We start from the raw sequence: 15,315 nt of genomic DNA on the forward strand, positions 1-15,315 counted from the left end.
GAAAGGATTGAATCCGGACTACGAAAAGGCAAGTTCAAATATGCTGCCAATATGGCCCCCAACAACAACAGAAGAGCCCCAGTAGGGGGCGCGAGGAAAAAGGAAGGAGACGCCTACGCGGTCACCACCGCCGCGACGTGGATGAAAGCACCCCAAAATATCCAAAGCTCATACCAGCCCAATCCCCCAAATTTTTTAATCCGAGCCGGGAATTCCCTCCCGACTCAAGTGAAAGGACCACCCACAGCAGAAAGAGCGCCGGCCCAATGCACAGCTCCAGCCGCACCCCGGCCAGTTAATAATACAGCCCCCGGCGCGACCTATAAATATGCACAGCACCCGCCCCCGAAAGACAACTTCCCTCCTATTCCTATGGCATACTTCGAGTTATGGCCTTCATTATTGGAGAATCATTTGGTGGTGGCCATACCCGGGAAGGTCCTCTAGCCACCCTACCCCAAGTGGTATGACCCGGGTGCCAAGTGTGCGTACCATAGTGGAGTTCCCGGACACAACATTGACTCCTGTCTCCCGTTCAAATATAAGGTACGACACTTAATCAGTGCCAGTTGGCTATCGTTTCAAGAGGAAGGCCCAAATGTTAGAATCAACCCGCTAGCTAGTCATGGAGGGGCTAGCGTGAACACCGTCGAAGAAGATGGGCCATCGCGGGCAAAGAGATTAGGAGAGGTAGCTACTTCTAGACGCCTCATCTATCAATCACTGCAAGCGGCATGCATGGTCTCCCGTGGCGGAGGCGAAAGGGACAAATGTTTGTTTCACCTCGGGGAATCGCACGACATGGAAACCTGTCCCGCGGTAGAAGAATTGCTTCAGCGGCTCATGGACTGGGGGCAGTTTGAAGTGTCCATAGGAGGGAGGGAAGAACCACAAATTTGCATGCAGTCGGAAGAGAAGAGGGTTCCTCTAACCCCCAAGGCCCTAGTGATATGTTTTACTAGAAAAGGGACCGACTCCACACCCATATACCCCCAGGCGGCGCCCAAACCAACACCATTTGCATATCAAAGTAATAAGGTCGTTCTGTGGAAGTATACCCCTCCTGCATCCAGCGAAAGAGTTGCAACCGAAGTGGACTCCCTATCAGCTAAAGTAACCAACATCACCGGCCTCAGTGGCGTAACCCGCAGTGGTCGGGTGTTCGCTTCCCCTCACCCGGTGGAATTGCCCTCCAAAGGGAAAGCGCCCATGGTCCAAGAGCCCACAGACATAGCCACCCCCTCGAAAGAAGTAGATCCTCCAGTGGCAAGAGGAGCTGAAAAGAAAGAAGGTCTTCAAGGAAAAACAGTGACTTTGGAAGAGGCCCATGAGTTCCTCCGCCTCATCCAACAAAGCGAGTTTAAGGTAGTTGAGCAACTGAATAAAACTCCAGCAAGGATCTCCTTGCTTGAACTACTCATAAACTCCGAGCCTCATCGTGCGCTGTTGATGAAAGTCCTTAACGATGCCCATGTAGCACATGATATCTCAGTGGAGGGTTTCGAAGGCATCGTTAATCATATAACCACCAACAATTATATCGCGTTTGCGGAAGAAGAGATTCCGGTTGAGGGGAGAGGACACAACAAGGCTCTACATGTGTCGGTGAGATGTATGGACCACATTGTCGCAAAGGTACTTATCGACAATGGATCGAGTTTAAATGTAATGCCGAAGACCACTTTGGAAAAGCTTCCTTTTAGTGCGTCACGTTTAAAACCGAGCTCGATGGTGGTGCGAGCCTTTGATGGTACTCGGCGGGAAGTGATGGGGGAAATCGACATTCCCATTCAGATAGGCCCCCACACTTGCAATGTGGTATTTCAAGTAATGGATATAAATCCCGCCTATAGCTGCCTCTTGGGAAGACCTTGGATTCATGCCCTGGGAGTGGTCCCTTCAACGATTCACCAGAAATTGAAGTTCGCAGTGGGTGGACTTTTAGTGATAGTGTTGGGTGAAGAGGATATGTTAGTGAGCTGCCCCTCCTCCGCACCGTACGTAGAAGCGGCGGAAGAATCATTGGAAACGGCTTTCCAATCCTTTGAGGTGGTGAGCTGCGCCTCTGTGGAACCAAGTCTGTCGCTACCTTCTCTCTCCAAAGCGGCCATAATGGTGGCGCTTGTTATGCTCAGGAACGGATTTGAGCCCGGAATGGGTCTAGGCAAGGACTGCCTCGGGAATGCCGACGTGGTTGATATCAAGGGAAATCCATACAAGTATGGATTAGGGTATGAACCCGGGATGTCGGGGAGGAGGAATGTGCCGTCAAGATTTCGGGCGGATAGGGTATGGCCCGGCCGTATTAGCCAGTGTTTCACCAGCGCTGGAATGGTGTCCGAGGAGGAGGTGGCCGCAATAGAAGAGGAGTTCCCTCAAGACTCACCAAGTTTTGTGCAACCATGCCACCCCGATTCCCAAGTGGGGAACTGGCGCGTGATAAGCCAGTCAGAAGTCTATACCACTGATTCAATGTAATTAGAGCCTATAGATTTCCTTTCTCTTTTGTTTTGTGAAACCTACCTTATTAAATAAACAAAGAGATCTTGTTTCATCTGTTCTTACGGTTCCACCTTTTCTCATATCATTTTGCATGTTTTTGTTTCTTTTGTCTTGTTTGGTATAGATATGAGGGTCGATTCTTTGAGGATCCTAACAACGAGGGTTTGACAATCGATTTCGATCGAGATATAAGCCAAACGATAAACGAGGAAGAGGAAGAGGATGTCCTGTCGCCAGAGTTAGAGAGGTTGGTCGCTCAGGAAGAACGTGAAATGAAGCCTCACCAAGAAGAAACCGAATTGGTAAACTTAGGGACCACAGAGGAAAATAAAGAAGTAAAGGTAGGAACCGGTATGACCGCGCCTATCCGCCAAGGCTTGATAACCCTTCTTGAAGAGTATCAAGATGTCTTTGCATGGTCATATCAAGACATGCCCGGTCTGGATTCCGACATTGTGCAGCATAAGTTTCCTTTGAATCCTGGGTCTTCCCCGGTTAAGCAAAAGTTACGAAGAATGAAACCTGAGATGTCTTTAAAAATTAAAGAAGAAGTAAGGAAGTAGTTCGATGCAGGTTTCTTAGCTGTGGCGCGGTACCCGGAGTGGATGGCCAACATTGTCCCAGTCCCGAAAAAGGACGGCAAGGTTCGAATGTGTGTAGACTACCGGGACTTGAACCGAGCCAGTCCTAAAGATAATTTTCCCCTGCCACACATTGATATATTGGTAGATAATACAGCCAAATTTGCCCTTTTCTCATTTATGGATGGTTTCTCGGGGTATAATCAAATAAAGATGGCACCCGAAGATGTAGAGAAAACCACTTTCGTCACCCTATGGGGAACATTCTGCTATAAAGTGATGGCCTTCGGGCTGAAAAATGCTGGGGCAACCTATCAGCGTGCCATGGTGGCGTTGTTCCATGATATGATGCATAAGGAAATAGAGGTCTACGTAGATGACATGATTGTCAAGTCTCGGACTGAGGACGAGCACCTTGTCAATCTGCGTAAACTGTTTGGAAGGTTACGGAAATACCAATTAAAACTAAACCTAACCAAATGCACCTTTGGGGTGAAGTCGGGGAAGCTGTTAGGATTTATCGTAAGTCAGAAAGGGATAGAGATAGATCCCGAGAAAGTGAAGGCCATCCTTGAAATGCCGGAACCACGCACGGAGAAGCATGTTCGGGGGTTTTTGGGCAGGTTGAATTATATCGCGAGATTTATCTCGCAACTCACCCCTACCTGTGAGCCCATTTTTAAGCTATTACGTAAGAACCAGGCGGTCCTGTGGAACAGTGATTGCAAAGAGGCCTTCGAGAAGATCAAACAGAGTCTCACAAATCCCCCGGTGCTCATGCCACCTGTAACAGGAAGACCTCTTTTCCTGTACATGACCGTGTTGGACGAGTCTATGGGGTGCGTGTTGGGTCAGCATGATGATTTTGGGAAAAAGGAGCAAGCCATCTACTATCTGAGCAAGAAGTTTACCGCATGTGAGATGAATTACTCAATGCTAGAAAGGACGTGTTGGGCTCTGGTATGGGCATCACATCGGCTTAGGCAGTACATGCTCAGCCATACCACGTGGCTTATTTCCAAAATGGATCCCATGAAATACATCTTTGAAAAATCGGCCCTCACGGGACGAATCGCTAGGTGGCAGGTACTATTATCTGAATTCGATATCGTTTACGTCACCCAAAAGTCGATAAAGGGAAGTGCCTTAGCGGATTATTTGGCCCAACAACCCCTCCAGGATTATCGGCCGATGCACCCCGAGTTCCCAAATGAAGATATCATGGCCCTGTTTGAAGAGAAGCGGACGCACGAGGACATAGACAAATGGATTGTTTGCTTCGATGGGGCATCTAATGCTTTGGGCCACGGAGTAGGGGCAGTCCTTGTATCCCCGGATGATCAGTGTATTCCTTTCACAGCTAGGCTAGGTTTTGATTGTACCAACAATATGGCCAAGTATGAAGCATGCGCCCTCGGGGTTCATGCGGCCATTGATTTTGATGTAAAACTACTCTAGGTGTATGGAGACTCAGCTTTGGTGATACGCCAGTTGAAAGGAGAATGGGAAACTAGGGATCCGAAGTTGATACCCTATCAAACTCACATTTTGAGGTTAGCCAAGTACTTTGACGACATTTCCTTCCACCACATACCTCGGGAAGAGAATCAAATGGCTGATGCGTTAGCCACCTTGGCATCCATGTTTCAACTTGCCCCACATGGGAAACTATGGTATTTCGACATCAAACAGTATGTCGAGAACAAAGAATACCCACCAGGAATTTCTGACAATGACAAAAGGACGTTGAGGAGATTGGCTACTGATTTCTTTGTAAGCGGTACCATCCTGTACAAACGAAACCACGACATGACCCTCCTACGATGCATAGATGCCAAAGAGGCGAACTTCATGATTGAGGAGATCCACGAGGGTTCCTTTGGGACACATGCCAATGGGCATGCTATGGCCAGAAAAATCCTTAGGGCCGGTTACTATTGGCTCACCATGGAAAGCGATTGTTGCGCTCATGTAAGGAAATGTCATAAATGTCAGGCATACGCGGACAATGTCAATGTTCCACCACATCCTCTGAAAGTTATGTCCACCCCTTGGCCTTTTTCCATGTGGGGAATAGATGTCATTGGGGCCATCGAACCCAAAGCATCGAATGGTCCCCACTTCATTCTGGTGGCGATAGATTACTTCACCAAATGGGTCGAAGCAGCTTCTTATACTAATGTCACAAGGAATGTGGTAGTTAGATTCATAAAGAAGGAGTTGATTTGTCGATACGGACTCCCCAGGAAGATCATTACTGACAATGGCACCAATCTGAACAATAAGATGATGCAGGAGATGTGCGAAGACTTCAAGATCCAGCATCATAACTCTACCCCTTATCGGCCAAAGATGAATGGAGCTGTAGAGGCTGCGAATAAGAATATTAAGAAGATTGTTCAAAAGATGACAGTGTCATACAAAGATTGGCATGAGATGTTGCCTTTCGCCCTGCACGGATATAGAACCTCGGTACGAACTTCTACTGGGGCAACACCGTATTCCTTAGTTTATGGGATGGAAGCAGTACTCCCGTTTGAGGTGGAAGTTCCTTCTACGAGGATAATAGCAGAATCCGGCCTAGAAGAGTCGGAATGGGCTTAAGCACGCTACGACCAACTCAACCTCATTGACGGTAAGCGTTTGACAGCCATCAGCCATGGGCGTCTATATCAACGAAGAGTAAAGAACGCATTCGACAAGAAGGTACATCCGCGCAAGTTCAACGAGGGGGACCTCGTGCTGAAAAAGATGTCCCACGCTGTTAAGGATAGTCGAGGCAAGTGGGCCCCGAATTATGAAGGACCTTTCGTGGTGAAAAGAGCTTTTTCTGGGGGTGCTCTGATACTCACCAACATGGATGGCGAGGAGTTGCCCTCGCCCGTGAACTCCGATGTAGTTAAACGATATTACGCTTGAAGTCTGGGGCAATCGAGAGGACCGTTGCATGTTTTTTATTTCTGAGTTTTTGTCGTTCTTCTTGGTTTCCTCTAGGGATTCCCATTCACTGTATTTGTCTCGTTTCTTTGAAAAGAAAAGATGGGCGAGGTTTCAGTCCTCCCTTTGGTTTCAAACCTTGTGTTTTAGATTTGTTATAACTTGAGCCCTCTTCGCTCGGTGTATGGGGTGCCCCAAACGCTTATTTAAAATTGAATCTAACCATTCTTCACTAAAATAAAATCATCACATTAGGAACATTCATACATGCACATGCACATGCACATGCATATCTTGTGATAGTAAGGAGCAGAGTCGTCTCAGGCCACGGTCAGAAGTCAAGACGAGTCAATGGCAGAAATCAACCAAGGTAAGACGATGACCGGTCACGATTGGCCGCAAATTATTTGTCTCCTACTTGCAGGTACTTAGGGATGGAGGCAAATGGAGGATAGGATCGCGACCGACCGATCGTTGCCCCTTCCCGGCGCTAAACAAGCGGAGAACGTCGCTGCAAGGCAGCCCAGTATCCTTTGCATTCGCAGTTTTCTTTTACTATTGTTTGTTTTAAATGAGTAATCGACACCTAATTCTAATTTAAGTAGGTTCAAGTGGGCAAATGCTAACCCATAAGGAAGGAGGGGACATGGTTAATGTTCCCCTTTAAAAAAAAAAAAAAGAAATAAAAAGTACAGGTTAGCTCGCCTGGGCGAGCTGAGCTCGCCTGGGCGAGCAACCCTTTACGAAAATATAAAGGGGTGGAGGGGGAACGTTTTCTTCACCCAAAACTCTTCCCCCTCACTTCAAAAACCCCCAAGCTCACGGGAACTACGAGAACAGCAGCCCCCAAGCTTCCGTTGTTGAGTTTTTGCTTCCCTTTTCACGCTTTAATTCACTCCCCACAAGAGATGGCCCCGAGGAAACTTGCCTCAAAGAGATCCAGGAAGGATAAAGCGGCCGAAGGAACCAGTTCCGCTCCCGAGTATAACAGTCACCGCTTTAGGAGCGCTGAACACCAGCAGCGCTTCGAGGCCATCAAGGGATGGTCATTTCTCCGGGAGCGACGCGTCCAGCTCAGGGACGACGAGTATACCGATTTCCAGGAGAAGATAGTTCGCCGACGGTGGGCATCACTGGTTACCCCCATGGCCAAGTTCGATCCAGACATAGTCCTCAAATTTTATGCCAATGCTTGGCCTACAGAGGAGGGCGTGCGAGATATGAGGTCTTGGGTAACGGGTCAGTGGATCCCGTTTGATGCAGATGCTATCAGCCAGTTCCTGGGATATCCTTTAGTGCTGGAAGAGGGTCAGGAGTGCGAGTATGGCCAGAGGAGGAACCGGTCCGATGGGTTCGATGAAGAGGCCATCACCCATTTGCTATGTATACCGGGGCAGGATTTTGCCCGGACTGCTGCCAGGAGACGGGTTCGGATCATGCGCACCAACATGACCACCCTGACTCAGATCTGGATGACTTTGCTGCTCAGCAACATCCAGCCCAGCGATCATAATTCCGACCTCCCCCTTTCGAAGTGTCAGCTGGTGTATGCCATCCTGACACGGATGAGCATTCACGTGGCTCAGTTAGTGGCTAATGCCATCTATCTATTTGCAGGTATGGCGCCTACCAGGCACCCTCTGGACCCGGATAAGTCCAACAGGGCCCTGGGATTTCCCGCCTTGATCACAGGACTCTGCCAGTCGTTTGGAGTCCCCGTCGCACCTAGCAAGGTGATTCGGCCGCCCATCACCCGAGCTTTTTATTGAGAAGTATTGCACACAGAGACAGGCCCAGGGGGATGCTCCGCAGGCCACAGACGCGCCGCCACCTCATCAGGCTGGTCCAGCCGGATCGTTTGATACGGAGCAGTATTTGTGGCATTTGGTTCGCCAGCAGGTGGCCAACCACCGGGCTCATGTACAAACTCATGATTGTCTTTACCAGATGAGCCTCAGCCTACAGAGCCAGGGTTTTACTTCTCTTCCGTGCCCTACTCCGGACCAGTTCAGGGCAGAGGTCGCATGGCCTGGAGATTGGCCTGAGGCCCGGGCAGGAGAGGCGCCAGTAGAGGCACCAGCAGAGGCTCCCGACGAGGCAGATGAGGCCCGCGAGGACGAGGAGATGACCGATTTACTTGATTTCTTAGGAGGGAGCGGGGCCACATGATTGGGAGATCCCTTGATCCATATTTCTTTTTGTTTCCATTTTTCATGTTATATATTTTTGTTTGACTAAGGGACTAACGTTTGTTTCATGTTGATTGACTTTTGTTTTGTACATACATATCGTTTGAGTTGTTACGTCGGTACTTGTTTCATTGTTGTCAATAATGTTTGTTGAAATTCCGGGACCGTGTAAAGTTTTTCATTTAGGAACGTCGTCCTAAAAAATAAAATGAACCAAAAATCCTAATAAAAAGAAAGAAGCGTTGTGAATAAAATGTCTGCGTATACAAAGAAAAAGGAAAGTGTGTATAAAAGGATTTTTTTGTGTGTAAATGATGCGTGGAAAGGAATTCTTGTGTGTGTGAGCAACGAGTGTATATGAAGAAAATTTTGTATGAACCATAAGTGTGTGTTGGGAAAAATGAAGAAATCTTTGAACGTAAATAGGGTTTGTATAGAGACCGTGTGATGTAAAGAGAAAGAGTTCCAATGTGTGTACAGAAAACGTTTTTCATGTATAACAATATAGATGTACAAAGAAAGGTTTTCCTCATAAAGGACCACATGTGTATAATTTTGTGAATGAAACAAAAAGGAAAAAGAAAGAAAGACCGTGAAGGTCGACATGTTATAGTTAAGAAGTATAAATCATTCGTAAAGAGCAAATGTATCTTCTGGAAACAAGGGACTGATGCTAAGAGTTTATTTTCCGGAATAACCGAGATAAGAATGGATGAATTCATTGAACTGATAAAAGAACATAATTGGGAAACGTTGGGTCTGTTAATGTAAATTCCCAATCGTAGTATCACAATGCCATGAACAGGATGCTTGAGTGCCCACCTAGCTATAGCCATGACTAATTTTGCACGTTGTTTTCAAATCATCATTGTCACGCATGCCTTATGGAATAATATGGAAGTTCGGCCCGAAATCGACACCTTGACACCCAAATTTGTTTCGCCCCAGATATCAAGATTGGGGTTCCCGCGATAAAAGACCCCATTGAAACACAACCTTAGACCTTTTGAACCTTGGCCTATAAAAAGAATCCTCATTCTTTCCCCCGAAGCAAAGGACAGCGGAATCTCCTCAAGGGAGAGCGAATAGAGTGCTAAAACCCGATTTCCCAAAGAAAGGGATGGGGGAAGGAGAAGTGAAAAAAAAAAGAAGGAAGAAATGGAAAGAAAGAAAAGAAAAAGATGAAAATAAAGAAAAGAACAAAAGAAAGAAAAGGAAGGATTCCCGATCAAAGATCGAAAGGAAGTGAAAAGGGAAAAGAAGCAATTCTCGATCAATAAAAGAAAGAGGACAGAAATTCTTCAAGCCAGATAAATTTTCGGCAAGGTAGGTGACTGTTGGCAAAGGAAAGCCCATTTTTGGTGATTCTTCCTTTCAGATTGCCACTCAAAATCATTCTCGACTGGCGATATCCCACCCCACATGAACAAAGAGGAAAAGACCAAAACACCCAGTTTCCTCTCTAAAAACCCTACCCTCGAGAAAATCCTATTAGTCCGTGATCGTACGTTTGATCTTTGATTCCATAGGAAGTCGTGTGCAAAATAGAGTCATGGTGCAGTTATGGTTTGGGAATAGGATAAAACACTTGCCTTGTGAGTTTTATACACTATGAGTGATTTATTTTAAGCTTAGCCCAATGTTTCCCCTGCATGTTCATTTAAAAGCTAAAAGTTGACGTCCTGCCCTTCATTCTCGGTTACAAGGAAGATTACCCTTGGCACAAGTATACTGTTTCTCTCAGATATGGTGCTCTCACAAATGATTTATTTTTCTTTACAAAAAGCATGTTTGCCTTTCAGGTGGAAAAACCCGGTGGACCGTTCGGTCCCGCCAACCACTTTTTCGGAGCCCCATGAATGTTATTGCCTAGCGCTGTTCATGTGTCCTCCACCTTCGAGTTTGGAGCTATTTTTCATGATTGCCTAAGTGCGGACCCTCAAGGCAATCCTCCATTCTCCCCCTTATTTTCGGAGCCCCATGAATGTTATTGCCTAGCGCTGTTCATGTGTCCTCCACCTTCGAGTTTGGAGCTATGTTTCATGATTGACTAAGTGCGGACCCTCAAGGCAATCCTCCATTCTCCCCCTTTTTCGGAGCCCCATGAATGTTATTGCCTAGCGCTTTTCATGTGTCCTCCACCTTCGAGTTTGGAGCTATGTTTCAGGATTGCCTAAGTGCGGACGACCAAGGCAATCCTCCATTCTCCCCCTTTTTCGGAGCCCCAAGAATGTTATTGCCTAGCGCTGTTCATGTGTCCTCCACCTTCGAGTTTGGAGCTATGTTTCATGATTGCCTAAGTGCGGACCCTCAAGGCAATCCTCCATTCTCCCCCAGTTTCGAAGCCCCATGAATGTTATTGCCTAGCGCTGTTCATGTGTCCTCCACCTTCGAGTTTGGAGCTATGTTTCATGATTGCCTAAGTGCGGACCCTCAAGGCAATCCTCCATTCTCCCCCTTTTTTTTGGAGCCCCATGAATGTTATTGCCTAGCGTTGTTCATGTGTCCTCCACCTTCGAGTTTGGAGCTATGTTTCATGATTGCCTAAGTGCGGACCCTCAAGGCAATCCTCCATTCTTCCCCAGTTTCGGAGCCCCATGAATGTTATTGCCTAGCAGTGTTCATGTGTCCTCCACCTTCGAGTTTGGAGCTATGTTTCATGATTGCCTAAGTGCGGACCCTCAACGCAATCCTCCATTCTCCCAATTTTTTCGGAGCCCCATGAATGTTATTGCCTAGCGCTGTTCATGTGTCCTCTACCTTCGAGTTTGGAGCTATGTTTCACGAATGCCTAAGTGTGGATGCTCAAGGCAATCCTCCATTCTCTCCCATTTTTTCGGAGCCCCATGAATGTTATTGCCTAGCGCTATTCATGTGTCCTCCACCTTCGAATTTGGAGCTATGTTTCATGATTGCCTAAATGCGGACCCTTAAGGCAATCCTCGATTCTCCCCCTTTTTTTTGGAGCCCTATGAATGTTATTGCCTAGCGTTGTTCATGTGTCCTCCACCTTCGAGTTTGGAGCTATGTTTCATGATTGCCTAATTGCGGACCCTCAAGGAAATCCTCCATTCTTCCCCTTTTTCGGAGCCCCATGAATGTTATTGCCTAGCGCTGTTCATGTGTCCTCCACCTTCGAGTTTGGAGCTATGTTTCAGGATTGCCTAAGTGCGGACCCTCAAGGCAATCCTCCATTCTCCCCCTTTTTCGGAGCCCCATGAATGTTATTGCCTAGCGCTGTTCATGTGTCCTCCACCTTCGAGTTTGGAGCTTTGTTTCATGATTTCCTAAGTGCGGACCCTCAAGGCAATCCTCCATTCTCCCCCTTTTTTTTTGGAGCCCCATGAAAGTTATTGCCTAGCGCTATTCATGTGTCCTCCACCTTCGAGTTTGGAGCTATGTGTCATGATTGCCTAAGTGCGGACCATAAAGGCAATCCTCCATTCTCCCCCTTTTTTGGAGCCCCATGAATGTTATTGCCTAGCGCTGTTCATGTGTCCTCCACCTTCGAGTTTGGAGCTATATTTCATGATTGCCTAAGTGCGAACCCTCAAGGCAATCCTCCATTCTCCCCCTTTTTTGGAGCTCCATGAATGTTATTGCCTAGCGCTGTTTATGTGTGCTCCACCTTCGAGTTTGAAGCTATATTTCATGATTGCCTAAGTGCGGACCCTCAAGGCAATCCTCCATTCTCCCCTTTTTTTTCGGAGCCCCATGAATGTTATTGCCTAGCGCTTTTCATGTGTCCTCCACCTTCGAGTTTGGAGCTATGTTTCAGGATTTCCTAAGTGCGGACGACCAAGGCAATCCTCCATTCTCCTCCTTTTTCGGAGCCCCATGAATGTTATTGCCTAGCGCTGTTCATGTGTCCTCCACCTTCGAGTTTGGAGCTATGTTTCATGATTGCCTAAGTGCGGACCCTCAAGGCAATCCTCCATTCTCCCCAAGTTTCGGAGCCCCATGAATGTTATTGCCTAGCGCTGTTCATGTGTCCTCCACCTTCGAGTTTGGAGCTATGTTTCATGATTGCCTAAGTGCGGACCCTCAAGGCAATCCTCCATTCTCCCCCTTTTTTTTGGAGCCCCATGAATGTTATTGCCTAGCGTTGTTCATGTGTCCTCCACCTTCGAGTTTGGAGCTATGTTTCATGATTGCCTAAGTGCGGACCCTCAAGGCAATCCTCCATTCTCCCCCAGTTTCGGAGCCCCATGAATGTTATTGCCTAGCAGTGTTCATGTGTCCTCCACCTTCGAGTTTGGAGCTATGTTTCATGATTGCCTAAGTGCGGACCCTCAACGCAATCCTCCATTCTCCCCCTTTTTTTCGGAGCCCCATGAATGTTATTGCCTAGCGCTATTCATGTGTCCTCCACCTTCGAGTTTGGAGCTATGTTTCATGATTGCCTAAATGCGGACCCTCAAGGCAATCCTCCATTCTCCCCCTTTTTTTTAGAGCCCTATGAATGTTATTGCCTAGCGTTGTTCATGTGTCCTCCACCTTCGAGTTTGGAGCTATGTTTCATGATTGCCTAATTGCGGACCCTCAAGGAAATCCTCCATTCTCCCCCTTTTTCGGAGCCCCATGAATGTTATTGCCTAGCGCTTTTCATGTGTCCTCCACCTTCTAGTTTGGAGCTATGTTTCAGGATTGCCTAAGTGCGGACCCTCAAGGAAATCCTCCATTCTCCTCCTTTTTCGGAGCCCCATGAATGTTATTGCCTAGCGCTGTTCATGTGTCCTCCACCTTCGAGTTTGGAGCTTTGTTTCATGATTTCCTAAGTGCGGACCCTCAAGGCAATCCTCCATTCTCCCCCTTTTTTTTGGAGCCCCATGAAAGTTATTGCCTAGCGCTGTTCATGTGTCCTCCACCTTCGAGTTTGGAGCTATGTGTCATGATTGCCTAAGTGCGGTCCCTCAAGGCAATCCACCATTCTCCCCCTTTTTGGGAGCCCCATGAATGTTATTGCCTAGCGCTATTCATGTGTCCTCCACCTTCGAGTTTGGAGCTATATTTCATGATTGCCTAAGTGCGGACCCTCAAGGCAATCCTCCATTCTCCCCCTTTTTTTCGGAGCCCCATGAATGTTATTGCCTAGTGCTGTTCATGTGTCCTCCACCTTCGAGTTTTGAGCTATGTTGCATGATTGCCTAAGTACGGACCCTCAAGGCAATCCTCCATTCTCCCCCATTTTTTCGTAGCCCCATGAATGTTATTGCCTAGCGTTGTTCATGAGTCCTCCACCTTCGAGTTTGGAGCTATGTTACATGATTGCCTAAGTGCGGACCCTCAAGGCAATCCTCCATTCTCCCCCTTTTATGGAGCCCCATGAATGTTATTGCCTAGCGCTGTTCATGTGTCCTCCACCTTCGAGTTTGGAGCTATATTTCATGATTTCCTAAGTGCGGACCCTCAAGGCAATCCTCCATTCTCCCCCTATTTTTCGGAGCCCCATGAATGTTATTGCCTAGCGTTGTTCATGTCTCCTCCACCTTCGAGTTTTGAGCTATGTTGAATGATTGCCTAAGTACGGACCCTCAAGGCAATCCTCCATTCTCCCCCTTTTTTTTAGAGCCTTATGAATGTTATTGCCTAGCGTTGTTCATGTGTCCTCCACCTTCGAGTTTGGAGCTTTGTTTCATGATTTCCTAAGTGCGGACCCTCAAGGCAATCCTCCATTCTCCCCCTTTTTTTTGGAGCCCCATGAAAGTTATTGCCTAGCGCTGTTCATGTGTCCTCCACCTTCGAGTTTGGAGCTATGTGTCATGATTGCCTAAGTGCGGTCCCTCAAGGCAATCCTCCATTCTCCCCCTTTTTGGGAGCCCCATGAATGTTATTGCCTAGCGCTATTCATGTGTCCTCCACCTTCGAGTTTGGAGCTATATTTCATGATTGCCTAAGTGCGGACCCTCAAGGCAATCCTCCATTCTCCCCCTTTTTTTCGGAGCCCCATGAATGTTATTGCCTAGCGCTGTTCATGTGTCCTCCACCTTCGAGTTTGGAGCTATGTTTCATGATTGCCTAAGTGCGGACCCTCAAGGCAATCCTCCATTCTCCCCCTTTTTAGGAGCCCTATGAATGTTATTGCCTAGCGCTGTTCATGTGTCCTCCACCTTCGAGTTTGGAGCTATGTTTCATGATTGCCTAAGTGCGGACCCTCAAGGCAATCCTCCATTCTCCCCCTTTTTTGGAGCCCCATGAATGTTATTGCCTAGCGCTGTTCATGTGTCCTCCACCTTCGAGTTTGGAGCTATGTTTCATGATTGCCTAATTGCGGACCCTCAAGGCAATCCTCCATTCTCCCCCTTTTTAGGAGCCCTATGAATGATATTGCCTAGCGGTGTTCATGTGTCCTCCACCTTCGAGTTTGGAGCTATGTTTCAGGATTGCCTAAGTGCGGACCCTCAAGGCAATCCTCCATTCTCCCCCTTTTTCGGAGCCCCATGAATGTTTTTGCCTAGCGCTGTTCATGTGTCCTCCACCTTCGAGTTTGGAGCTATGTTTCAGGATAGCCTAAGTGCGGACCCTCAAGGCAATCCTCCATTCTCCCCCTTTTTTTCGGAGCCCCATGAATGTTATTGCCTAGCGTTGTTCATGTGTCCTCCACCTTCGAGTTTGGAGCTATGTTTCATGATTGCCTAAGTGCGGACCCTCAAGGCAATCCTCCATTCTCCCCCTTTTTCGGAGCCCCATGAATGTTTTTGCCTAGCGCTGTTCATGTGTCCTCCACCTTCGAGTTTGGAGCTATGTTTCAGGATAGCCTAAGTGCGGACCCTCAAGGCAATCCTCCATTCTCCCCCTTTTTTTCGGAGCCCCATGAAAGTTATTGCCTAGCGCTGTTCATGTGTCCTCCACCTTCGAGTTTGGAGCTATATTTCATGATTTCCTAAGTGCGGACCCTCAAGGCAATCCTCCATTCTCCCCCTATTTTTCGGAGCCCCATGAATGTTATTGCCTAGCGCTGTTCATGTGTCCTCCACCTTCGAGTTTTGAGCTATGTTGCATGATTGCCTAAGTACGGACCCTCAAGGTAATCCTCCATTCTCCCCCTTTTTTTCGGAGCCCCATGAATGTTATTGCCTAGCGCTGTTCATGTGTCCTCCACCTTC

Source organism: Glycine soja, chromosome 4 (assembly GCF_004193775.1).
Source record: "Glycine soja cultivar W05 chromosome 4, ASM419377v2, whole genome shotgun sequence".
Lineage (NCBI taxonomy): Eukaryota > Viridiplantae > Streptophyta > Magnoliopsida > Fabales > Fabaceae > Glycine > Glycine soja.